The sequence below is a fragment of the Pan paniscus genome, chromosome 11 (assembly GCF_029289425.2).
Source record: "Pan paniscus chromosome 11, NHGRI_mPanPan1-v2.0_pri, whole genome shotgun sequence".
NCBI lineage: Eukaryota > Metazoa > Chordata > Mammalia > Primates > Hominidae > Pan > Pan paniscus.
In genome coordinates, this window is record NC_073260.2 from 108,311,687 (window position 1) to 108,338,703 (window position 27,017).

The 27,017-nt window shown below is 44.5% G+C and overlaps 1 long non-coding RNA gene across 1 annotated transcript in view; it reads left to right on the forward strand.

The window, feature by feature from the left end:
• The window catches only part of LOC130540496 (uncharacterized), a 72,491-nt gene that overhangs the window by 35,866 nt on the left and 9,608 nt on the right, over positions 1-27,017 (forward strand). Inside the window, exons 2-3 of the long non-coding RNA XR_008954480.1 lie at positions 24,512-24,639; positions 25,132-25,195. This is a non-coding gene — a long non-coding RNA (uncharacterized LOC130540496). The remainder of the gene's footprint in view (positions 1-24,511; positions 24,640-25,131; positions 25,196-27,017) is intronic.

Consider the following 27,017-nt stretch of genomic DNA (forward strand, 5'->3'; position numbering starts at 1 on the left):
AACTATACTTCCTATTCACAGATGAGGTAACTGAGGCTAAGAGATGCTAAGTGACTTGCCTCAGGTCACACAGCTATGTGGTGGCAGAGTGGGGACATAAATCAGGTCAGTCTGATGGCTAAATCCATGCATTTAACTCTGCCCCTCAAGAACGCCTCTGCTCCCTGCCCCTGGGTGAGTTTATCAGGGCTTTTTGGGTATTCAGGGACGGGGGCTTCCTGCCTGCACTGTGTGAGACTGGCTTCTGCGGACCCTCTCCAGAATGCCCTTTCTCCAGGGCCCTTGTTTTCTGCCTCTTACCCTGAGCCTCATGATGCAGTCATTTCCTTCATAAAAAATGTTATAGGGACTGGTCCCTCTTCTAACAGCAAAAATAGCACAGGGCATGGCACTTGTTGGCAGGAGAAGCAAGGAGGTTACTTCAAGTGAGGGTTGCGGGGAGGAGGAGGGAGGATGATGTTTAGGGTTATTACACAGCCGACAGGGGCCCCTGTTCTGTCAGGGCAACAGTGAGGGCCCTGGGCCCGGGCTGGGGGTGAGGATGAGCCCAGGGCCAGGATGGAAGGAGCTGGTTCATAGATATAGTTTAGAATGGTGCTGGGCTGTGAGTACTTAATGCGGTTAAAGAAAGAAAGGGCCATGAGACATTTAGTGCTGCAGGAGACACCAGGCTCAGGGGACGCTTGGACCAAAAGGGCTGAGGCAGTGCATATCTGCACTGGGAGGGAAGAGCTGGGAAGCCAGCACAGACATGCTGTGGGGGGTTCCAAGGGCCTAGAAAGGGATAGTGTAGACTCTGGGCTTTGAGCAGGCTCTGGAGTAAGGGGTAAGATAAGAAGTGGCTGTATGGGAGGGAGCAGGAGAAAGCACAATTGGCGGTATCTTCAGACTAAATTCTAAACTCCCGGGATAAATACTACAAAACTTCCTGTCTCCCTTCTAAATGTCTGAGAACCACTCTGGAAGCCTTCAGGTGCCATTCAGCGTTGAAGCTTCCTCCACAGGAGACAAATCCAAGGAATAATTTGGCATTCTCTGTATTAGTCCACTTTCACGCTGCTGATAAAGACATACCCAAGACTGCGCAATTTACAAAAGAAAGAAGTTTAATGGACTTACGGTTCCACATGGCTGGGGAGGCCTCACAACCATGGCAGAAGGCGAAAGGGATCAAGTCACGTCTTACGTGGATGGCAGCAGGCAAAAAGAGGACTTGTGCAGGGAAATTTCCGTTTTTAAAACCATCAGATCTCATGAGACTTACTATCATGAGAACAGTGTGGGAAAGATGCACCCCCAAGATTCAATTACTTCCCACCAGGTTCCTCCCACGACACCTGGGAATTGTGGGAGTTACAATTCAAGATGAGATTTGGGTGGGGACTCAACCAAACCATATTATTCTTTCCAGCCTTTCTCCATCTCTCCATAAGCTCTGTCCACCTCATCCAGCACCCCTGGCCCGGAGCTCAGGACTCCGTCTCTGCTGTGACTCAGTAAGGAAGCTCCTTTACATCAGAACTTTGCTGAAGGAAACTCCCTCACGCCCAAGTCCATGTCTCCTATCCTATTCCTCTAGGTTCCTGCCATTGAACCGAATAGCTATTTTGATAAATGCTCTTGAACTTACGATATCAATGGCTTGTTATAACTTAAAATGTTCCCCTTCCAAAAAGCATTTGTATTTTAATACAAGCCTTCAGCACTTCATTCAAAGGAGTGAGTAATGTGGAATTTCAAATGTCATTGACATGAAATTTATGTCAGTTAAGAATGTCTTTGGCTGTAACAGAAAGCCATACTACAGTGGCTTAAAGAAGTAAAGGTGTTTATGATAGACACACATTCACACCCACACCCACACCTACGCAAATTGTTGAGTTGTCTGTCCAGGGCTTATATGGCAGCTCTATCCCATCACTACAGGCCAAATTTCCCTCTCTCTTCCTGCTTTATCCCCATGGTTGCAAGAAGATCACATGGAGTATTGAACCACGATGGGGCAAAGAGGATGAAAAAGGGGAAGACACAGAGACTATCTCCCCAGGGACTTCTGCTGACATCTCATCGGCTAGAACTGAGTCACATAGCCAACCCCCAGCTGCAAGGGAGCCTGGGGAAGAGAGCTTTTAATTTTTATTTATTTTAAATAATTTGGCATAGTGACACTCAAAATCAAAAAGGAGGTTCTGTTAGTAAGTGGAAAAGAGAATGGATGGGGAATTGGCCATAACAGTGTCTGCCATAAACAGCCACAGGCTAGGACTGAAGAGACCTCAGAGAACATGTTGTCCCACCCTCTTCCTCTATGGAAAATGTGCAGAGGGATGTGCTGAGAAGGGAAGGGATGGACCTGTGTGAAACCACACCAGTCTCTGCCTCTCAGCCCACTGCCCACTCCATCACCCCACGTCTCATCTCCTAGAGCCAAGGGGTGTGCTTTAAAACAAGGAAGAAGAGGTCTCCCTTTCTCCCGTATCCACCTGCTCTACCCATTGCAGAAAGCCACCCCCACCCCCCCACCGCCACTGCTGTCCTCTGGTACAGTTAGAATGGCTTTGGTTTTTTACATTTTTTCTTTGCCATTTTAACCATTTCTAAGTTTAGAATTCAGTGGCATTGACTACGTCTACAATATACTTTATGTGCAGTCATTGCCACTATTCTGTATTTTGCTTTTCATTGCTAATGTAATGTTGGGTTTTCCAGATGTAGGGTTCAGAGATTGAGATTGGAAATAAAGGCAGTGAAATATTTAATTCATTCAAAAACACAAAGTGCTTTTACTATTAGATGTGTCTAACAGTTTAGAAAGACATGTAGTTTCTTCCTGGGAACATGTGGTTTCTCATCTGGATTATTTATCCCCCTCCAATAAATGTTACGTGTAACTCTCTTGCACAGAAAGCTGGCATCAGGGCCAAGCTGCCCCATCTTTTATTCAAGGGCATCAGTATCAATCCCCTTGTGTTTGTACTCAGATTCTACAAATAAATTATTTTCTTTGAATGTTCTCGGGGCCATTTTGTGATTTGGGGCAGATGAACATACCTCTGGATTCCTAATCCCTATGAATTGGGCCATGACCAGAAAATGATGAGAAATTTGGGGGAGGTAAAGACAGTTTCCAGCCCACAAACAACCTTCCACTCTTCGAAAAATTCCTCTGAGTCTCACGGGCAGAAAATGGAGTCCTATAACTTCAGTAGACGGTAAGACTCTGGAGAGAGACAACTGGTGCAATTTCCATCTCTTGAAACATTTAAAATGTATCTGATCAAAGGAGGAGAAAATTAACCACAGTGTAGGAAACTGGCAGGGGGACGGACGAGATGACCTAATTTGCCTTTCCCATTACTAATTTCAGTAGGAGTTGTCTCTGGGAATTCCACACTGAAATTCCAAGGCAAGAGCTCCACAGTGGGAATTTGTGGCTTCAGAAAATGACACTCTGGACTCCTGATTTTCGAAGCCTCTGCTGTTGCATCCTTCGGGGTTTAGCGTCGAACTAAATTCTTCTCAGATAGACACATGAGGCCCCATTCTTATCTACATAATAACTTTGGAGAAATTTTCCCTTTGGGTTTCAAAGGATGTGATTTAGGCCTACGAAAGTTGGGGCTATGCAATGAATTCATTACTTGCTGAAATAAAAATCAACACAAATATGTCTTTGCCTTAATGAAAAAAAAAGAACCCACACCACTTAGTTGCTTTACCAATCTCTGGATTCAATTAATTTTTAACATGGAAGTAAAGTCCCTTTTATTTTTTTTCTCCTTTCAAGCCAGACATTTATTTTTAACAAGGGATGAAATCATCTGAGAACAAAACGGGACATCTGTTACTTTATATCTGTTTATTTTAAGTACTTAAATCTGAGTTTGATTTCACACAATTTTGACATTGTTGCTTCATTAATAATCCTTACGTAATTGCGACCTCAGAGTGAGCCCTGCGATTGCAGCATTCACTTCTCATTAGCGCAGAGTCTGATAGGAAAGCCAGAGTCACCCTGGGATGGGAGAGGCTTCCATGTTCAAAGCTGGTCCAAACGCGGACCCCAGCAACAGCAGGAAATCACCTCAAAAGGTGCAAGGAGAAGGCCTCTGATGGAGCCCCAACATGACAAAATGATGGCCTGTAGTCTGCTGTTCATGTTTGCATGGTCCAATTTTGCAGAAGTTGTTGGATGGGCAACCTAGTGGCAGCAGTTGTTGCAAGAAAAATAAAAGATTGCATATGAAACACACAGAACTAACACCTACATATGTGTACACAACAGTGTGTTGGACCACAAGTACCACTTCATCTACCAGGTCAACCAACCTGCCTTCCAAGAGCCCTGGGATGCAGAGTGGTGAGCAGGTAGGAAGTATGAGAGAGCTGCAGAGCTTCACAGAGAGGGGCTCTCTGGCCACAGTGTGGCTGGCAGATAGGTGTGGCCTGGAACCTGGGGCTGAGAATGGAGAAGTGGGTGGGGCTCACAGATGGGAATGTGAAATAAGGGCAGTAGAATTTTTAATTCATTCAATTCATGTGTAGAACATATACTTAATAAGCCCTATGCCAAGCACTGGATATATGTGGTAAACAGATGATACTTCCGTTTATGAAGGGTAAGAGATTAGGGAGCTATGAGAATGACAGAGGGGTCTATTTGAGATTTAGGTGTCATAGAATGACACTCAAAGAGATAAAATTTAAGCTGACACTAGAAGGATGGGAATGAGCTAGAAACAGGAAGAGGAAGGGAGAGAATTCAAGCCAGAGGAAACAGCCTAATGGAAAGCCCAGAAAGGGAAAGAGATTGGCATGTTGGAGAGACAGAAAGGGGGCCAGTGTGGCTGGAGTACAGTGAAAGACAGAGAGGGAGTGGAGAAGGAGAGGAGGGAGAAGATGATGGAGATGAAGATGGGAGTCATGCTTGGTTTTACAGGCCAAGGTGAGGCATGTGGATTTAACTGTATACACACAAGGGAACTTACTGGTAGTTTTTAGTAGGCAAGTAAAATGATTGGGTTTATGCCTTCATGCTGGCCATAGAGGGAGTGAATTACAAGGAGCAAGAGCCAAAGTAGGGAGGTGAACTTCATAAGCTGCTGTTGTGGTCTAGGTATGGGTCACAGCGGAGATGGTGGGAAGGGGGCAGGTAGCGGCAATCTTTAGGGTAAGATCAACAGGGAATGCTGATGGACTGGATGTGGCAGTGAGGAAGTGTCACAGGATCCTTAGGGTGTCACTTCGCCAGCCAGAAACCTCTGCGGCTGGTGGCGCCTTCTGCCTGAGTATTGCTCATGCCCACTGGGGTTGTTCTGACCACTTGGCCCAGCAGGCTATGCACTACTCATTTTGCACTACTGGCCAGGATCCCACACTGGTCAAGCAGAAGCCAGGTACAGAGTGGCGAGGGGTGTGTGGGTAAGCAAGCGTGTGGTCCAGCCACTGTTCACAGCTAGGCACACTGGCTGCTGCGCAGGGCAGGCAACTCCAGGTACCAGATCTGTGCAAGGCTGCAGCTGGACCAGATACGCTGTATGTGGCTTCCTCTGAGGGCACACATTTCTGGACGAGGGGAATGCAGTGCTGCCTGGAAGCACGGAGATGCCAGGAACCACAGAAATCCAAAAAGGTGTCACAGCCCTGGCTTGGGGAGCCCCTAGGTCTGGGCTCCAAAAGGGCCACAGCTCTTCTCTCCTTGTTGTCCGCAACATGGTGAGCAGGGGGGCGTGCTTCAGCCCTGTTTGTGTTACAGCTCTTTTAGTCCCACCATTTGGTGGGTACTGAGTTCCTGTTCTGTGTCCAGGAAGAATAAGGTACGTGGACATCTGGAGGGTAAGCAAGGCAGAGAAGAGCTTCACTGAGTGGCAGAACAGTCCTCAGGAGATGCAAAGTGGGTAGCTCCTTTCTGCAGGCAGGTTGTCCCCATGAGCGTCCAGCTCTCAGAGGAGACAAGACCTGCAGTGGGGTAGCTCCCTCCCACAGGCAGCTAGCCCCAACGTCTGTGCAGCCCTCAGCCGAGAGGATACCTGGAGTGGGTAGCTCCTATCCTCAGGCAGGTCATCTCATCATCTGCAACCCTCAATGGAGAGGAGACCTGGAGTAGGTTCCTAATCATAGGCAGGACATTCTGTCCTCTGCCTGAGTCTGGCTGAGTCTGGGCTTTTTATGAGCTTCTGAGGGGAGAATGTGTGTGTTGATTGGTCCATGGGTGCCATAGGTGGGCCCAGAAAAAGCACCATAAATTCTCACTCTGGTCCACAGAACTGACACCCTGGCCCTCAAGCTTCAGGCTGTCCCTGGCTTGAAGGTGGGACTTCAACAGGGACCCACCTCTTTCCACCCAGGAGCCTGTCTGCCTCCTGTTGCCATCCGTATGTCATCTACAGTGCCCATGGTCCCCAGGCTGTTCATGGCAAGGGGTGCCTGCAGGCCCATGCCAAGCTGCCCTCAGCCTCCTCTTGGCCTCCCTCCCATGCTTTTTGGTGCCCAAAGTTCAGAGGGGGCCAAGGTGGCAGAGGGCTGGCATATTAGCACTGCCCAAAGCACGTGCGCACCAGGCCGGGTAGTGATAATGCCTGGGCTCAGCCACAACTTGGTCTGAAATCAGAGCAGGTACTGTGAGTGGGGAGAAGCCAGGCAGCATGAGCAGACAGTTTGAGCCAGCAGGGACAGAGGGGTTTCCCTGGTCCCCTAGAGCACAGGGATGCCTGGGTCTGCAGCCATGGCTGGGTGGCTGCAGCTACACCTGGGAGGGTGGGGCTCCCACCCCTCCAACTTGAGAGGGGGTAGGACTCCTGCCAGCTCCATGGAGTGCACTGCCCCAGCCACAAGTGCCCCACTGCAGTTGGTGTCATGTCAGCAGCCACTCCAGACAGGCTGCCACTGCCATCAGAAAGACGAGGGACCAGGACTATTGCACAGGTTCCTGAGTCAGACATCTCAGTGAACAGTGGTCCTATTTGTCAAGATGAAAAAGGTGGGATGGGGTAGGCAGGGAACTAGGTTGTTGGGATAGGTTTGGGGATGAGAAACAAAATACTCCATTTAGGACATGTTGGCATTGAGATGTCAAATTGTCAGTCAAATATTTGAGTCCAGAGTTCTTAAAACAGGTCTGGCTTGCAGATATAAATTTGGAGTTGTTGACAAGTAGATGGTTTTTAAAACCATGGCAATGAATGATGTTACCTGGATTTTGAATAAAAGTGAATAAGTATTGTGCTGGCTAGAGGTCCTCCAGAGAAGGAAGAAAGGTGCCATATTTACTTCACAATATGTTATGAAATGTTTTAAAGTAAATTATGGACATGATATTTCACTCCTAAATTCTTTAGTGTACATATTCACAAAATAAGGACATATTCCTGCTTAAGCACAATCCCAGAAATGACATTTAGGTTCATCAACTCAGAGCCAGCTCTTGCCCTGGGCTCAGCAGTGTCCATTTATATTTTTCTTCTAATTCTCACAACAACTCTATGAAGAAGGTATGACTGGCCCATTCTATCAACAAGGACACAATGGCTCAGAGAGCGTTTGTAACTTATCCAAGGCCAGGTAACTAGAGAGGTGTGCAGCCAAGATTCACAACCAAGTCTGGCTGTAGAGCTTTCCCTCAGTCACTACTTAGCTGCAGAAAATGGCCTAGAAACTCATCTGCATGGAAGGCATATGATCTTTCTCCCCCTCGGGCCCCATCCTTGACCTGGCATCTTTGTCTTGGGAAACTGTCTTTTCCTCAGAGCATTTGACAGACCCCACAATTTCCATTTTTTTTTTCCCCCAAGTTCAGAAGGCTATACTTTGATTCAGGCCAGGCCTAGCCTAATGCCCTGAAGGCATTAGGAATCTGGTTGCGCAGTGATCATAGATTTTTTTTTTTTTTTTTGAGACAGGATCTTCCTTTATCACCCAGGCTGCAATGCAGTGGTGCAATCAAGGCTTGCTGCAGCCTTGACCTTCCAGGCTTAAGCAGTCCTCCCACCTCAACCTCCTGAGTAGCTGGGACTACCTGCGTGCACCACCACACCAGGCTAATTAATTTTTTTTTTTTTTTTTTAAGAGATGGTGTCTCACTATGTTGCCAGGGCTGGTCTCACACTCCTGGGCTCCAGTGATCCTCCCACCTCGACCTCCCAAAGTGCTGGAATTACAGGCCTGAGCTACTGAACTTGGCCTTGATCACAGATCTTGAGAAGCCAGCTTTAATTCCTTCTTGAGCTGCCCACTGCAGTCAAGGGATGGCAGGGCAGGCAACAGCATTTCCCTAAAGCTTGGCAAGGGAGTAGAGGTAGAGTGAGGGGTTCTGACAGTGGTGACAGGATGGGGCAGGATGCATTACCATTGTGTATGCTATAGTCATATCAATATCTCACCCTCCCAGGCCTACCCTCCAGAGGAAAGCCTGGGGTTGTGTCCCTGAGGGACTGCCCCAGCTTCCTGCAAGCCGTGACGGAGGGTAGGGGATGGGTGGAGTTGACTCAAGTATACTGCCAGTTCTGATCTCCCTAGGAAGGGTGTCCTTAGCTCACCCCCACCATCCTCCTTATTGTAGATTGTGTAGACTTCAGGTGTAGAGAGGCCTGTATCATTCAAAGGAGGGTGTGTGTGCACCAGAGTGCTCATGGTAGCCTCCCCATCACTCTCCAGCCCTTACCCTATTTTTTCTTCATACCATTTATCAGCATCTGCTGGAAACATGTTTGCTTACTATCTGTCCCTACTAGAATTTAAGCTTCCTGAGCAAAAACTTTTGCTAGTTTGGCTCAGAATTCATTCTCAGCACCAATAAGAGTGCCTGACACATAGTAGGCACTTAATACATGGTTGCTGAATTAATGATTTTATCAATCAATCATGTAGAGCTATAGACATATCTAAGCAATGACCAAGTAGATTCAAAATAGTCCATAGCAGACTTCTGTCCACCTGCACCTCACCCTGCAAAGCTTCAAAACACTTTCCTGTCTCACAAATCTCAACAGTCAAAAGAATGGGAAAAGGAAAAGAAGGAAGGAAAGCACTAGAGGAGAGAGTGAGTACAGGCAACACCAGAGCCAACCAGAGGGAGCCTCATTCAGAGCAAAGTGGAGAACCCAGGCTGGTTTTCAAGACCTCCAGGTGGGGCACAGGAAGGTTGCCTTACTCTGAAGCCAGAAAATTCAAGGAGTTGTAGCTTTTGATCATCAACTTATTCCAGGCTGGCTTAGAGGTCTGGGGAGGACATTCAGGTGCTCTGAAATACAGCGATAATCAAGAGAAAGAGGGAGTCTTAAATTGAGGATGGAGAGCAATATACTCAGGTTAATGGAAGCACTAGCAATATTAAATGAAATTACTCTACCACTTCTTCATAAGGCGGCACTGGGGAGCCCGCTCTTTGCATAAGCAGGGAGGGTCCTGGGATTTAGCAGGAGGGCGGAGGGGCTGGGGAATCAGTCATGCAGCAACCATTACGGTTCATGGGCGCCCAGCTCGCAACCCCTCAGCGCACCTGCCACATATTTACTCAGGCCCACGCAGGAGCCAGGCAAATTTGGGCAGGATTTCAAGGGAGGCTGGAGCCAGGGGAGCCTGCTTTAGTCCAATTAAATGAAGCAGTATCAGGTGGAAAGTAATTCTGAGTATTCACCATTATAGGGAGTTTTGTGTATAAGCCCCTCAATGGACTTTCTTTTAATGAAGAGCTAAATGCGGCGTCTGGAAGTGGGCAGGAGGAATTGCTCCAACTAGCGGAGCTGAATCTCTCCCTGAGGAAGGCACACAAGGGCAGGCAGAGTTTCCTAAGGGCTACATCTTGTGGCCCCCACTAGACACTCCAACCTGGATCCCGGGACACCTCTATGGACATGTTACTTCCATTTTGTAAAGATAATCGAGAAACCTCACCAGGCCTGGGGCGCTAAGAACCTGATTTGAATCATCACAGGCGGATCCAATGCACTTAAATCTTTGGGGATCTTCTTCCTGCTTCCTGCCTGTCTGTCTTCCTTCCCCAGTGTTGGTCTTCCGAGGCAGTGGAAGCCAAAGAAGTGAAGATGAGCTAACAGGGTTGCAGAGAATCAAGAGTCTTATATAACTGTCTTAGGGAAAACCAAGCCCACTAGTGTAGGTAATAAATGAAAGAGGAGAAGAGTGCAATTCACGAATTCGAATAGCACAAAGAGGATGAGCTGTTTTTAAACTGTTGATGATACCAGAGAAATCTCTCCATCAGTGGACATTTATAGAGGACTTCAGGTGTGCCAAGCACCTGAGGAGACAGTCAGAGGGGGTACCACCCAGAGAAGCACAAAACAGGATTTCTGCCCTCAAACAGCTCATGATGACAATGCCCTGAAGGTATCTGTAGAGCTAAGGAGACAAAGCAAAATTTCGTTAAATGAAATAACCAGGCATAATTTAACCACACAAACAATACCCAGACCCTTATTTCAGGCCCTAATTTCTGTTGCCTGCAACAGTACTCCAGGCATATCTGAGTATCCAGTCCTGCTCACCATTCCCATGACTTTTTAGATGTAGACATCAAGGATGGGGCAGCCAGAGCTGAAGGCCCCAGTATTGGAGTGTTATTGGCCAGATTTTTATTATCAATATACACCACTGGTTCTAAAAAGAAGTCAGTGATAAAATATGCTTCCCCTACCCCCCATAATCCTCTGGTGGATAACGTTAAGCAGTTGTTAAAAATTTCTATAAAGTGTTATTTACATATGTGTACATTTTTATTGTTTATAATTTAATAAACTTCGTATTCTACATGGAAGTTAATTGATAAATTCTCATCCATATGGTCTCCAATACAGATAGACACATATATTTGTCTTCCTTTTGAGAGTAAATTCCTGCAGGTACAGATTATTGGGGTTCACTTTGGGTACAGTATTTGCAGGGAGTCCTGGTTTGTATCTTCCACTCCTGTGATAGAACATATCCCTGCTTTTAAACAACAGATTTTCTTTATTATTATTATTATTATTATACTTTAAGTCCTGGGATACATGTGCAGAACATGCAGTTTTGTAACATAGGTATACACGTACCAGGGTGGTTTGCTGCACCCATCAACCCATCACCTACATTAGGTATTTCTCGAAATTTTATCCCTCCCCTAGCCCCCTACCTCCTGACAGACCCCAGTGTGTGATGTTCCCCCCATGTCCATGTGTTCTCATTGTTTAACTCCCATTTGTGAGTAAGAACATGTGGTGTTTTGTTTTCTGTTCTTGTAATAGTTTGCTGAGAATGATGGTTTCCAGCTTCATCCATGTCCCTGCAAAGGACATGAACTCATCTTTTTTTATGGCTGCATACAATTCCATGGTGCATATGTGCCACATTTTCTTTATCCAGTCTATTATTGATAGATATTTGGATTGGTTCCAAGTCTTTGCTATTGTGAATAGTGCTGCAATAAATATACGTGTGCAGGTGTCTTTATAGTAGAATTATTTATAATCCTTTGAGTATACGCCGAGTAACAGGATTGCTGGATCAAATGGTATTTCTAGTTCTAGATCCTTGAGGAATTGCCACACTGTCTTCCACAATGGTTGAACTAATTTACACTCCCACCGACAATGTAAAAGCTTTCCTGTTTCTCCACATCCTCTCCAGCATCTGTTGTTTCCTGACTTTTTAATGATGGCCATTCTAACTGGCGTGAGATGGTATCTCATTGTGGATATGATTTGCATTTCTTTAATGACCAGTGATGATGAGCATTTTTTCTTATGTCTGTTGGCTGCATAAATGTCTTCTTTTGAGGACTCTTTGTGCATATCCTTTGCCCACTTTTGAATGGAGTTTGTTTTTTTCTTGTAAATTTGTTTAAGTTCTTTGTAGATTCTGGATATTAGCCCTAGTCAGATGGATAGCTTGCAAAAATTTTCTCCCATTCTCTAGGTTGCCTGTTCACTCTGATGATAGTTTCTTTTGCTGTGCAGAAGCTGTTTACTTTAATTAGACCCCATTTATCCATTTTGGCTTTTGTTGCCATTGCTTTTCGTGTTTTAGGCATGAAGTCTTTGCCCATGCCTATGTCCTGAATGGCACTGCCCAGGTTTCGTTCTAGGATTTTTATGGTCCTATGTCTTATGTTTAAGTCTTTGATTCATCTTGAGTTGATTTTTGTATAAGGTGTAAGGAAGGGGTCCAGTTTCAGTTTTCTGCATATGGCTAGCCAGTTTTCCCAAAACTATTTATTAAATAGGGAATCTTTTCCCCATTGCTTGTTTGTGTCAGGTTTGTCAAAGATCAAATGGTTGTAGATGTGTGGTGTTATTTCTGAGGCCTCTGTTCTGTTTCATTGGTCTATATATCTGTTTTGGTACCAGTACATGCTATTTTGGTTACTGCAGCCTTGTAGTATAGTTTGAAGTCAGGTAGCATGATGCCTCCAGCTTTGTTCTTCTTGCCCAGGATTGTCTTGGCTATGTGGGCTCTGTTTTGGTTCCACGTGAAGTTTAAATTAGTTTTCTCCAATTCTGTGAAGAAAGTCAGTGGTAGCTTGATAGGGATAGCATTGAATCTATAAATTACTTTGGGCAGTATGGCCATTTTCACGATATTGATTCTTCCTATCCATGAGCATGGAATGTTTTTCCATTTGTTTGTGTCCTCTCATATTTCTTTGAGCAATGGTTTGTAGTTCTCCTTGAAAAGGTCCTTCACATCCCTTGTAAGTTGGATTCCTAGGTATTTTATTCTCTTTGAAGCAATTGTGAATGGGAGTTTACTCATGATTTGGCTCTCTGTTTGTCTGTTATTGATGTATAGGAATTAATAACATAGGAATCAATGTGATTTTTGCACATTGATTTTGTATCCTGAGACTTTGCTGAAGTTGCTTATCAGCTTAAGGAGATTTTGGACTGCAGTGATGGGGTTTTCTAAATATACAATCATGTCATCTGCAAACAGGGACAATTTGACTTCCTCTCTTCCTATTTGAATACCCTTTTTTGCTTTCTCTTGCCTGATTGCCCTGGCCAGAACTTCCAATACCATGTTGAATAGGAGTGGTGAGAGAGGGCATCCTTGTCTTGTGCCAGTTTTCAAAGGGAATGCTTTGAGTTTTTGCCCATTCAGTATGATATTGGCTGTGGGTTTGTCATAAATAGCTCTTATTATTTTGATACGTTTCATTGATACCTAGTTTATTGAGAGTTCTTAGCATGAAGCGGTGTTGAATTTTGTCAAAGGCCTTTTCTGCATCTATTGAGATAATCGTGGTTTTTGTCATTGTTTCTGTTTATGTGATGGATTATGTTTATTGATTTGCATATGTTGAATCAACCTTGCATCCCAGGGGTGAAGTCAACTTGATCGTGGTGGATAAGCTTTTTGATGTGCTGCTGGATTCGGTTTGTCAGTATTTTACTAAGGATTTTTGAACCGATGTTCATGAGGGATATTGGCCTGAAATTTTCTTTTTTTGTGGTGTCTCTGCCAGGTTTTGGTATCACGATGACGCTGGCCTCATAAAATGAGTTAGGGAGGATTCCCTCTTTTTCTATTGTTTGGAATACTTTCAGAAGGAATGGTACCAGCTCCTCTTTGTACCTCTGGTAGAATTCGGCTGTGAATCTGTCTGGTCCTGGACTTTTTTTGGTTGGTAGGCTATTAATTACTGCCTCAATTTCAGAATTTGTTATTGTTTATTCAGGGATTTGGCTTCTTCCTGATTTAGACTTGGGAGGGTGTATGTGTCCAGGAATGTATCTATTTCTTCTATATTTTCTAGTTTATTTGGATAGAGGTGTTCTCGGATGATAATTTGTATTTCTGTGGGATCATTGGTGATATCCCCTATATCAATCATTTTTTATTGTGTCTATTTGATTCTTTTCTTCTTTATTAGTCTGGCTAGCGATCTATTTTGTGGATCTTTTCAAAAAAGCACCTCCTGGATTCATTTATTTTCTGAAGGGTTTTTGTGTCTCTATCTCCTTCAGTTCTGCTCTGATCTTAGTTATTTCTTGTCTTCTGCTAGATTTTGAAATTGTTTGCTGTTGCTTCTCTAGTTCTTTTAATTTTGATGTTAGGGTGTCAATTTTAGATCTTTCCTGCTTTCTCTTGTGGGTATTTAGTGCTATAAATTTCCCCCTAAACCCTGCTTTAAATGTGTCCCAGAGATTCTGGTACATTGTATCTTTGTTCTCCCTGGTTTCAAAGAATATCTTTATTTCTGCCTTCATTTTGTTATTTACTTAGTAGACATTCAGGAGCAGGTTGTTCAGTTTCCATGTACTTGTGCGGTTTTGAGTGAGTTTCTTAATCCTGAGTTCTAATTTGATTGCATGTGGTCTGAGAAACTTTGTTATGATTTCTGTTCTCTTGCATTTGCTGAGAAGTGTTTTACTTCCAATTATGTGGTCAATTTTAGAATAAGTGTGATGAGGTGCTGAGAAGAATCTATGTTCTGTTGCTTTGGGGTGGAGAGTTCTGTAGATGTCTATTAGGTCTGCTGGGTCTAGAGCTGAGTTCAAGTCCTGAATATCCTTGTTAATTTTCTCTCTCGTTGATCTAATATTGACAGTAGGGTGTTAAAGTCTCCCACTATTATTGTGTGGGAGTCTAAGTATCTATGTAGGTCTCTAGGAACTTGCTTTATGAATCTGGGTGCTTCTGTATTGGGTGCATATATATTTAGGATAGTTAGCTCTTCTTGCTGCATTGATCCCTTTACCATTGTGTAATGCACTTCTTTGTCTTTTTTGATCTTTGTTTGTTTAAAGTTTGTTTTATCAGAAATCAGGATTGCAACCCCTGCTTTTTTTTGCTTTCCATTTGCGTGGTAGATATTCCTCCATCCTTTTATTTTGAGCCTATGTGTGTCTTTCCATGTGAGATGGGTCTCCTGAATACAGCACACTGATAAGTCTTGACTCTTTATGCAATTTGCCAGTCTGTGTCTTTTAATTGGGGCATTTAGCCTGTTTACATTTAACATTAATATTGTTATGTGTGAATTTGATCCTGTCATTATGATGCTAGCTGGTTGTTTTGCCTGTTAGTTGATGCAGTTTCTTCATGTTCTTTACAATTTGGCATGTTTTTGCAGTGTCTGGTACCGGTTGTTCCTTTCCAAGTTTAGTGATTCCTTCAGGAGCTCTCGTAAGGCAGGCCTGGTGGTGACAAAATCTTTCAGCATCTGCTTGTCTGTAAAGGAATTTATTTCTCCTTCACTTATGAAGCTTAGTTTGGCTGGATATGAAATTCTAGGTTGAAAATTCTTTTCTTTAAGAATGTTGAGTAGAGTATTGGCTCCCACTCTCTTCTGGCTTGTAGGGTATTTGCCAAGAGATGTACCGTTAGTCTGATGGGCTTCCCTTTGTGGGTAACCTGACCTTTCTCTCCGGTTTCCCTTAACATTTTTTCCTTTATTTCAACCTTGGTGAATCTGATGATTATGTATCTTGGGGTTGCTGTTCTTGAGGAGTATCTTTGTGGTGTTCTCTGTATTTCCTGAATTTGAACGTTGGCCTGTCTTGTTAGATTGCGGAAGTTCTCCTGAATAATATCCTGAAGAGTGTTTCCCAACTTGGTTCCATTTACCTTGTCACTTTCAGGCATGCCAATCAAACATAAATTTGGTCTTTTCACATAGTCCCATATTTCTTGGAGGCTTTTTCATTCCTATTTATTTTTCTCTAATCTTGTCTTCTCTATTTCATTAAGTTGACCTTCAATCTCTGATATCCTTTTTTTCTGGTAGATCGATTCGGCTACTGATACTTTTGTATGCTTCATGAAGTTCTGTGCTGTGTTTTTCAGCTCCATCAGGTCATTTATGTTCTTCTCTAAACTGGTTATTCTAGTTAGCAATTCCTCAAACCTTTTATCAAAGTTCTTAGCTTCCTTGCGTTGGGTTAGAACATGCCCCTTTAGCTCAGAGGAGTTTCTTATTACCCACCTTCTGAAGCCTACTTCTGTCAATTCATCAAACTCACTCTCTATCCAGTTTTGTTCCCTTGCTGGTGAGGAGTTGTGGTCCTTTGGAGGAGAAGAGGCATTTTGGTTTTTGGAATTTTCAGCCTTTTTGCAGTGGTTTCTCACCATCTTTGTGAATTTATCTGACTTTGGTCTTTGATGATGGTGACCTTTGGGTGGGGTCTTTGAGTGGACGTGCTATTCCTTTCTGTTAGCTTTCCTTCTGACAGGCCTCTCTGCTACCAGTCTTCTGGAGTTTGCTGAAGGTCCACTCCTGGACCCTGTTTGCCTGGGTATCACCAGTGGAGGCTGTAGAACAGCAGAGATTGCTGTCTGATCTTTCCTCTGGAAGCTTCATCGCAGAGGGGCACCTGCCAGATGCCAGCCAGAGCTCTCCTATATGAGGTGTGTCTCCCAGTCAGGATACACGAGGGTCAGGGACCCACTTGAGGAGGCAGACTGACTCTTAGCAGAGCTCAAATGCTGTGCTGGGAGATCCACTCCTCTCTTCAGAGCTGTCAGGCAGGGACGTTTAAGTCTGCTGATGCTGCACCTACAACCGCCCCTTCCCCCAGGTGCTCTGTCCCAGGGAGATGGGGGTTTTATCTGTATGTCCCTGACTAGGGCTGTTGCCTTTTTTTCAGAGATGCCCTGCCCAGAGAAGAGAAATCTGTCAGTCTGGCCACAGCAGCCTTGCTGAGCTGCAGTGGGCCCCACCCAGTTCAAACTTCCCAGTGGCTTTGTTTACACAGTGAGCGTAAAACTGCCTACTCAAGCTTCAGCAAGGGCAGATGCCCCTCCCCCCACAAAGCTCAAGCATCCCAGGTGGATCTCAGACTGCTGCTGTGCTGGCAGCGAGAATTTCAACCCAGTGGATCTTAGTTTGCTGGGCTCCATGGGGGTGGCACCCGCCGAACCAGGCCACTTGGCTCCCTGGCTTCAGCACCCCTTTCCAGTGGAGTGAATGGTTCTGTCTTGCTGGCCTTCCAGGCACCAGTGGGGTATGGAAAAAAAGAACTCTTGAAGCTAGTTTGGTGTCTGCCCAAATGGCCGCCCCGTTTTTTGCTTGAAATCCAGGGTCCTGGTGGGGTGGGGCACTGAAGGGAATCTCCTGGTTTGCGGGTTGCGAAGACCGTGGGACAAGCGCAGTATCTGGGCTGGAGTTCCTTGGACTCAGTCCCTCACAGCTTCCCTCGGGTAGGGGAGAAAATTCCCTGACTCCTTGCGGTTCCTGGGTGAGGCAACGCCCCAGCCTGCTTTGGCTTGCCCTCCACGGACTGCACCCAGTGTCCAACCAGTCCCAATGAGATGAACCGGGTACTTCAGTTGGAAATGCAGAAATCACCTGCCTTCTGTGTCAGTCTCACTGGGTGCTGTAGACCGGAGGTATTCCTATTGGGCTATCTTGCCAGCCTTAACAACAGATTTTTTTTTTTTAAGCGATGGTATGTGATTGTAAGGATGAAAAAACAAAACTTGGGTTCTATCAGTGTTGTCATTTTATGTGACCTCTTGGAGTTTTTGTGTTTGAAATTCAAGACAGTGAAACAGTGCAAACTGTGAGATGTAATGTTTTTGTTTAATAAATATAAATTTTAGTACATATATGAAATGTTTTGCTGACTTTGACTAGTATCTTTAAGGTTGATATTTCTCCTTTTTAAGTTGCTAATTGTTAGTTTTAAAACTAAATAACAAATAAAAATTTTATAATTGAATGCTACACACTGATTCCTAAAAATTAATGTGATATAGGGGATGATGTTAAATAATGACCTGCTCTGAGTATAAAATATATTAGGACATCCCTGCTTTCTAGAAATTCCAGAACTTGTCCTGGAAGAATTCAGACCTGAATTCATGACCTGGATGTTGCTTGGGTTGGTAGAGTTATCTTTTTCACATGCCATGGCAATTCAGGTCCCTCTATAATCCCACTTCCACGCTACCTTTTTCCTCCCTGGTCCCCAAGACTTTCCACTCTGGACTATAGTTCTCCTATCTATCTCATATTCCACAAAAAGAATTTTGAAAAACAGAGTCGACTATTTTTTTTCTTGTAAGCCTGCTACTTGTTTTAACCTCTTTCCACCTCCTGATTGCTTTATGGCCCCGCCTTAGTTCTTTGATATGTATAAAGGAAGCCTAAAGAGAAAGGGTGCTCTTGGAGAGTACAGATCAGTAGATTTGAAAGAATTGGCCTTCCCTGCCCCCAAATTAGAAACTGATCAAAACAATTGCTTAAGAAGTGAACTTGTTAAAGGACTGAAAAATATGAATCACTATCAGGGGATTTATCAGAAGTATTAAAAGAAGACATGTGGGACTGATTTCCAGAATAGGGAAGCATTATTTCCCTGGAAATAATCCAGGGAAAACATAGAACTGGGAAGTTCAATGTTTTGCAAGAAAAGGGAACAAATCTTAAGAGAAAAACCTCAGTATCTGCAAGACAACAGGACAATGGGGAATTAACATGGCATGTTTCTGAAAAACTGAGTTTGCCAAACTTGAGCTCTTTGCATACTTCAGTTTCAGGAGTTTCAGGATTAGCAAATATGGTGGCTTTAAACCACTTCACCTATCTTCCTGTCTTTGTTGGATTTGATGTGAAGACTAGAATAGGTGCAGCAGTGAGAAGTGGAAAGACCCTAAAATATGTGGTACAGCCCCAAACTCAGAAAAGAGGTTTTCAGCAAAGTACTAAAAGGATCTCTCTTTGGCCAGGGTTGTTTCGTCGATATTCTAGAAAGAGAATCAAATAGCATAGTACTGGATGTGGGAATCCAGGTTTAAGAATCATCAATGTGATCGGGACCTGGGAGAATTAGCAGAGTCTGTGATCAATATAAATCTAGCTCTGCACACCTAGGCAGCTGAGAGTGTGAACTCAACTGGAGCTGACATGGGGAAGTAGGGTCCTCCGAGCCCAGCTGGCAGGGTGCCACCCTTTCAGGCACTGACAGAAGAGTGTGTTCAGAATAGACTCCCAGGACAGAGGAGTCTGGCGAAAAGTTGGAGGTTGTTAAACCAGAAAAAGAGAAGCGTCAGGGATCACACAAGTGACTTATTCATGTGTCTAAAGCACTGATTTGCAGACAAGAGACTGTTATGGTTTGAATTTTCCCCCCTTATATCCCCAAATTTATATGTGGAAGAAAGCACAAGGAAGAGCATTCTAACAATTCAGACTGTCTGAGAGTGGGCTGAGCTGCCTTTTGGTGTAGGGTGCTTTGTAGTATTGAGGATGTGTAAGTGGAGATGATGATATGACCAGTTTCTGGAGCTAGTATAGGGAAAATTCCCGCAAGCGGGGGATGCACAATCTCCAAGATTTCCTTCAATTGTAAAATTCTATGCTTCTAACTCCAAAAGTATTCAGAAACAAAAAATTAGCTGAAGATTTTAAATTAGGAATTGTTTTGTTTTTAGAAAGGACAGAATCTAAACGAGCATTAAAAAAGAACCAGTAAAATGTAATTCTACACAAGAAAAAGTGCAAGTTTTTGTTTGTTTGTTTGTTTGTTTTGTTTTGTTGAGATAGTCTCACTCTGTTGGCCAGGCTGGAGTGCAGTGGCACGATCTCAGCTCACTGCAACCTCTGCCTCCTGGGCTCAAGCAATTCTCCTGAGTCAGCCTCCCGAGTAACTGGGATTACAGGCATGCAACACCATGCCCAGCTAATTTTTGTATTTTTAGTACAGAAGGGGTTTCACCACATTGGCCAGGCTGGTCTCAAACTCCTGACCTCAGTAATCCGCCTACTTCAGCCTCCCAAAGTTTTGGGATTACAGGCATGAGCCACTGAGCCCGGCCAAAAAGTGCAAGTTTTCTTTTACTCTTAACCTAAGATCTACCCTCTTAGCAAAATTTTAGGTATACAGTATCATATTGTTAGTTCTAGGGACTACACTGTGTAGCAGTTCTCCAGGACTTATGCATATCACACAACTTCATGCCCTTTGTCTAACTTCTCCCCATTTTTTCCCTCCCTCTGACCCTGGCAACCACCATTCTACTTTCTGCTTGAGTTTGACCATTTTAGATTCCTAACATAAGTGAGACCATGTTGTATTTGTCCTTCAGTGTTGGGCTTTTTTTACTTAGCATAACGGACTCCAGGTTCATCCATGCTATCAAAAAGGGCAGGGGCCGGGTGCAGTGGCTCATGCCTGTAATCTCAGCACTTTGGGAGGCCGAGGCAGGCAGATCATGAGGTCAGGAGTTTAAGACCAGCCTGGCCAACATGGTGAAACCTCGTCTCTACTAAAAATACAAAAATTAGCCAGGTGTGGTGGGCGCCTGTAGTCCCAACAACTCGGGAGGCTGAGACAGGAGAATTGCTTGAACCCAGGAGGTGGAGGTTGCAGTGAGCTGAGATCGCGTCACTGCACTCCAGCCTGGGTGACAGAGCAAGGCTCCATCATCTCAAAAAAAAAAAAAAAAGAAGGCAGGATTTCCTTCTTTTTAAGGCTGAGTAGTATTTCATTATATGTATATACCACATTTTCTTTATTCATTTGTTGATGGACATTCAGGTTGCTTCCATGTCTTGGCTGTTGTGAATAATGCTGCAGTGAACATTGGAATGAAGATATCTTTTTGATATCCTGATATTCAGTTCCTCTGGAAAAGAGCAAGAATTAACAGGGAAAATATTTCAAGAACCCAATGGGCAGGAAGTACAAAAAGAACAATGATGCTGGGAAACACAGGGCATTGAATGATATTAAATATGTTGGATACCACATGGCTGCAGAACAGGGTGGCTTACTATGAGCAGTATCTGTAGCTTTAAGCCAGGCAGGTTCCTGTCCTGCCACTTAAGAGCTTTGTGGTCTTGGCCCATCTATGTAACTTGTCTGAACAAGAGTTTCCTCATCTCCAAAGTGGGACAATATCACCTGGATCACAGGGTCAGGAGGATGACATGAGACAATTAATGAAAACTGTGAGACATGTGGTAAGCATTCAATAAAGAACTATGAATTTCATTACGAAATTAGCATCTTCAGAGCCAAAAATCAAAGGCTTATTACACAGACACACACACAGAAACACAAATGACAAAATTAAAGCTTTAAAGGAAATTTCTTTGTTAGAGTCCATGATGTAAATAACAATCTTTCCTATGTCAGTGTAAAGTTTCATTTGCTAATATTTTATCTACACTAAATGATTAGAAATCATGATTTGCCACATCATTCCACATAGAACCAAGTGGAATGGTAGATTTTGATTTTTTTTTTTTTTTTTTTAGTGGGTACCCAGCTCATTGGAAAGTACTGAAGGCGGTCCCATGTTTGAGACCGTTGGTCTGATGTATGGCCTTGGATAAACTTCTGTCATTCTTGGTTTTCTCATCTGCACCTAACTCATCAAGTTGCTGGGATGATGAAACGGGACTAGGCTTGGGCAAAGTATTAAGTAGATGGCCGATGAGCATGTTACCATCGCATCCTCGTAGCTTTCGGATGGTGATTGTCGGTACTGGCTCTACCCCAAGGATAAATGCCATAAATACCATGGGAAGCAAGGGTCAATTTATCCTGATAGAGCCAGTCAAAACGAGGAATAATGCGTGAAATTAAGGTAGATGAGGCTTTAAGGAAAGGAAAAACTTCTGTTCAGCAGGATCTTTTAGATAATGAAGTGGTCTCTAAGGAGACTTGAAGGAGCTCTACACTGGAAGAAAAACTAAAATGGGCAACCACTCTGCCTACTGAAATATGAGTGATTTCAAAGCTTCTGCCTTCTCTTAGTGTTTGCCGCTTCTCCTTCCTCTTTTAGTTTTGTGCTTTCCCCAAGGATGTTCCTTGATCCAAATTGCTCTTTATTCGAGGCTGTGATTCATTCCTGGTGTGGTTTAAATTGACCCATGTTTGTAGTATCTGATGCTAGAGTCCTGTCTTAAAAAGGCAACTGCCATCTTTCCCCCGGGTTCACCCTTGGTGCCTTCCTGTCACCCCACTCCACGTTTGCAGCGGGCCGTCCACAGCCTGGCCTGGCTCTTCTGCCTCAGTGTCAGCCTCCTCATTAGGCATGCTCTGGAGCTGGCTGGTGTCAGAGCCGGCCGATGCATCAGAATGCAGGGCATGCGTCCGGCTCCTGGGAAGCTGCACATTCCGCATGAAATATGAAGGCAACAGCCAGCCCAGGGGAGACCCAGGGTGGATTTAGAGGAAGAGCAGCAAAGGTGGCTGTTGGGGGAGGGGCATTCTGCAGGGCCAGAAAGACAATGTGGGCACCTATCACATATTTTAAAGGCACTGCTTTGGTGGGGGAGAGGGATGCTGGGAGGGGCACCTGGTTTATGTATCCTCTTGGCCGCTCCTGACACACACTCCCTCGGTACATTCTTTCTGCATATGCTCATGGTATATCTGTGATTATGGTGATGTGCCCTTTTGAGATAGGCAGCCGGCTCACTCCCCGCTGTGCTCATCACTGATTCTTGAGTTTCTCTTTTGGGATAACCTGAAATCATAAGAGCAGTCCATGCGGATTTCGGAGCACCTGACAGTAAGAAACATAATAAAAAGTAATGATTGTCCAGCAAGCCCTGGGGATGCTTGTCACACACCACCTTGGGTCCACAGAGGTTAAGCGTGCTTAACAGGCGGTGGCCTCAGATGGTTCCAAGGCCTGACATTAGAGCCTGTCCTCGTCTTTGTCCAGAATCCTCTAGTTTCCAGCCAAGGCTCCATGCTGGGGTTCTACCCAGCCATTCAGAGATGAGGAGAAAATCATTCATCCCCACCATAGGCACTAAGAGATTACTGCATGCCTTAACATGTCATAGTGTAATGTGCTGTGCACAGACCCTTAGAACACTTACCCACTGTAGTATGCTTGGTTTATGTGCAGGTCCCCGACTTAGCCACTCTATCCATGAAGCAGAAATGCTGTATTATTTGTTTTTATATAACCAGAGGATTGGTACATAGTAGGCACTCAATAAATACTGAGTAAATTATATTTGATGAGACTGTCCTCCCACACCAAGTCATCAAAAAACACAAGTCTACTGGCCCCTCCAAATACAGAAATTTTGGGAGGCCAACTTTTCTCCCCTAACCTAAGTCCACAATGCCCATTACAGTGTACTCAGGGTGTAATTCCATTTCATATCATTGATTACAGAGTATTACAGAGTATCCCACTTTCTTTTGATCAGAGAACATATTCACACACACACACACACACACACACACACAAAAGGAAGCAGTCTGCAATCCTTGTGTGTGAGATGAATGTGAAAGTTTTCTGCAAGAAACTCCAAAGCATTGATGTCTCCTGAAAGCCCCGGCCATTTCTGGTTGGCAGTACTGCCTGCTGCATACCTTCCAGAGGTGCCATTCAACAGGGGGGTTCCACGCTGAGGCTGCCCTGCTGGCTGGAATGCGAGACAATATGTATGCTTGCTTTACATGTGGGAACTTTCAGTGTACAGAACTGTATTTGGTAACTTTCTGTTAATTTTATAAAGAAATTGGCTTTTTTTGTGATCGGAGAGGACTCTGTACTTCTGTTTGGTTCTTGATGCAGAGTAGCAGGAAGTAGCAGGATTCAACTAAAATGTTGGCTCTTCACAAGACCATAAGCTGCCTGGGAGCTGGGCATCCTCTCCCCTGTCCACGGCTGTGTTCCCAGTGGCTAGATCGTAGCTAGAACGGAGTAGACACGAAAACATTGGGTTGAGTGGAGACTTGGACCTGCACTGTCACTTAGAGAGGGTGTCACTTAAACAGATCTGTCTAGATCTGCAGTTTCTGTAGCAGAGAAAGTATAGTGCCTTATCCTCTACCCAGTAATATGTTCAGCGTTGGGTCCATTAGAATCCTCCCTGGTTTTGATATGCCTATGCTGAGAGATAGAATTTCTCTATTGGAGCTACCAAGTTGAGAGTAGGATGCTAATTCGAAAGAGTAGAGAATTAGGCTATTAGACAAAATATGGATATGGAGAGAGAAAGAGAGCCAGCCAAGCAGCTAGCCCTACCAGCATCATATGACTTTGCATATTCAGCCCCAGCTGGAGCTCTAACCCAGAATGTCTTGGTTATATGAACCAATAAATTACTGATTTATTTATTTGCTAGAGGTAATATAGAAGAAGGTTTTCATCACTTAAAACTAAAAGCAGTCTGACTGACAGCCTTGTTTCATACTATCCCTGTCTACTTTTAAAGCTATTCATTTGCTCCATGCTAACAGCTAATCTTCTCTTTACATTTAATGCATGCGGATCTCCTAAATGTCTATTTTCACATGGTGGTTATTTTGCCCAGTCCTTTTGCCTGCTTTAAGCAGAACTGTGTTTAGGCCACATACTCAGGCCAGATATATCTGTCCCACGCAAAGACTATAGAGAGAAGGAATACTTCACATTTCTGGATAACAGACCTAACAGTTCCCGCTGGTGTTGGATCCCCCAGCGCTGCAGCACACAGCACCCCTTTGACAGTACACATTAACTCTGCAGTGGACCTTGGTGATGGTGAGGACACCCTGCTCTGGACTCAGCTCTGCTGTGGCTGCGCTCACTTGTTTGTTTGTAACTTGTTTTGTAGGAATGGGGCTTGGCCCCCAGCTAGACGCGAGATGGCTAGTTTTCAGAGAACAAAGGAGAGGGAAGAAGATAGATGTTCCTTGAAAATCTACTATGTGAGAAACACCACCCAGGGCACTGCACCTGCCTGTGAGTTACATAACTTCTCTTGTCCATAGCTGTGGATGCAAAAGGCTCAGAGTAGTTCAGCAGTTGCTTGCACGTGGGCTGAGCTGTTTAGGTGACAGTGCAGGTCTGTCTAAATGCAAGCATCCATGCTTTTTCTACCACCACTAAGTTGTCTCCTGGGGCCATATTTTGATTTGTTTTGTGCAGTCCAGACCACTCTGCACCATGCTGGCCACACTGTAAGTCCAATGATGACAGCACTGTGTTTATCGCCATTTCATACGAACCTAATGAGGAGGGAATGTTACAGAACACCCCCTCCATAGTGTGAGAGAATTGCTTGACATGGAGATGCACAGAAACAAGAGAAGTTTGGAGTCCAATTTCCTCTTCTGTGGCCCACCCAGCCTCTGGGATTGAAAGCGTGGCCAGGGAAAGCGTTCTGTTCCCGTACACGCAGGGATGTCTCTGGCTGGGTGACAGCCACTGACCCACCTCGTTTTTGTTCTGCAGGTGTTGGAAAGAGGATGCAACCATCCCCAACAGGGAAGGGTGGAAAATGCTGCACTGTGCATGGGTGAGTGTGCACATGTGTGTATGTGTGGTCCTGGGAGCAAGGGCCGGGCAGGGACCAGTCTGCAAAACAACATTAAGAAACCGAAACATTTTCCACTGAGAAACAGAATTACTGCCCATGGAATTCTTACCCAGCCTGAGAAGCGAGCAGCAGCCCCTCCTTTTCATTAGTTAAACAAAGAGGGTTATTTTTCAAATGAAAACTTTCAGTGTGGAAAACAATCTAATTCCCGGGGCTTTTTGAGAAGTGAGATTCTCAGTGCTCCAATAAACATATCTATGTGGATATGCAGCTGCAAAGGCAGTGTGGGTGCGCTGACCAAACGAGAGGGCAGGCTTGGCCAGTGGGGGACACGGGGACTTAGCTTCAGGCCTCTCATGACAATCCCAGGTAGAAAGGCCAACAGACGGAATGAACCATGGCCTGGAAGATTTGAACTGTTCTGCGAGAGAAAAAAAGCGAAAACAAAAATATTTTCTGTAAGTCCATTAAATGATCTCCTTTCTTCCTCCAAGTCAATGAACTCCTTCTGGTCGGAAAATAATCTGCAAACTCAAGCCCTGCTTGGTTCAGTGGGGTGTGTTCCGCCTTATTGAATTCCTGGCCTTCAGAGATCTTTCAAAAAAAAAAAAAAAAACTTGCACCCACTTATGAACCCGTGGGGTAATGTCAGCTTTCTTTTGAGGGGTTCTCTTCATGAAAGCTCCTGGGTACTTGCATTTGTTTAAGAGTGGGCAAGAATAGGAAGGCAGACTGCCAGGGTTCAAATTTTAGCTCTACCACTTAAAAATAGTGTGTGCTTACTCTCTCTGGACCTCAGCTTGCCCATCTGCAAACAGGAGTAAGAATGGTACCTACATCACAGAGTTTTCATAAAGATTACATGAGAAAGTGCTTACAAAGTGCTTACCACAGTTTCTGGACAAAGGAAGACCTCAAAGTGTGGCCATTATTATGAAGTTAAAGGGACATGGCATATGGTCACAGACCTGAACTTTTTAAATTAATAAATATCATTCTTTGAGGTTTCTACTTTTCCCATCTCACTAATGGAAAGCATGTTGTTTAAAAAAATAAAAGCAGACACAAAATAGCCTCTCTTCAAATCAGAGCTTCCTTCTCTAATCAGTCCGTGAATGTTTCGGGGAGTGCTCTATTTAACTTGGCTGGCCCCTGGTTTTGCCGTGAGTAATACACTGGGCTTAATTTCAAACTCCACACAGCCAAGATCACTGGATACTTGAGCTTCCCCAAGCTGAGTTGATACAGCTGCTCTGCCCCTGGTCACTGGTGAGTTGTCCCTGTGGATTCCAAAGGGTCTGAATACAAACAGGCCAAGGTGCATGGGCCAACCGAGATGGTCAAGGACATGGGTTCCCACTGAGCAGGTGTCCAGGTGAGACAAGACTGAGGAGGCCTGGGGAGCCCTACAGTGAAGTCAGAAGAAACTGAGACAGACAGAGGGTGGCCAGAGATTATGGAGAGAGGGGCCTCGCTGACACTTGGGGAGACAAGTGTTGCTTGGAGCATCCTTGCTCTTACAAAGGCAGCATAGGTGGTTGAAAGAAACCATCCTGATTTTGACGTTGCCACAATGATAAACAAAGGGCATGAAAACTCTCCAAATTAGGGTCTCTGAGACCAATTAGGTCAGATGATGAAGATTTGCTTGAAAAATAAAATTGAGTATGGCTTTCTTTTAAACAAGGCTTCATTTCAAATGGAACTGAATAAACCAAATTCAATTTAGACATGTTATTCCCCAGGAACTTAGCTTTGGCATGAAATAAGGCTTGCCTGAGGCCACTTGAGAACCGCAGTC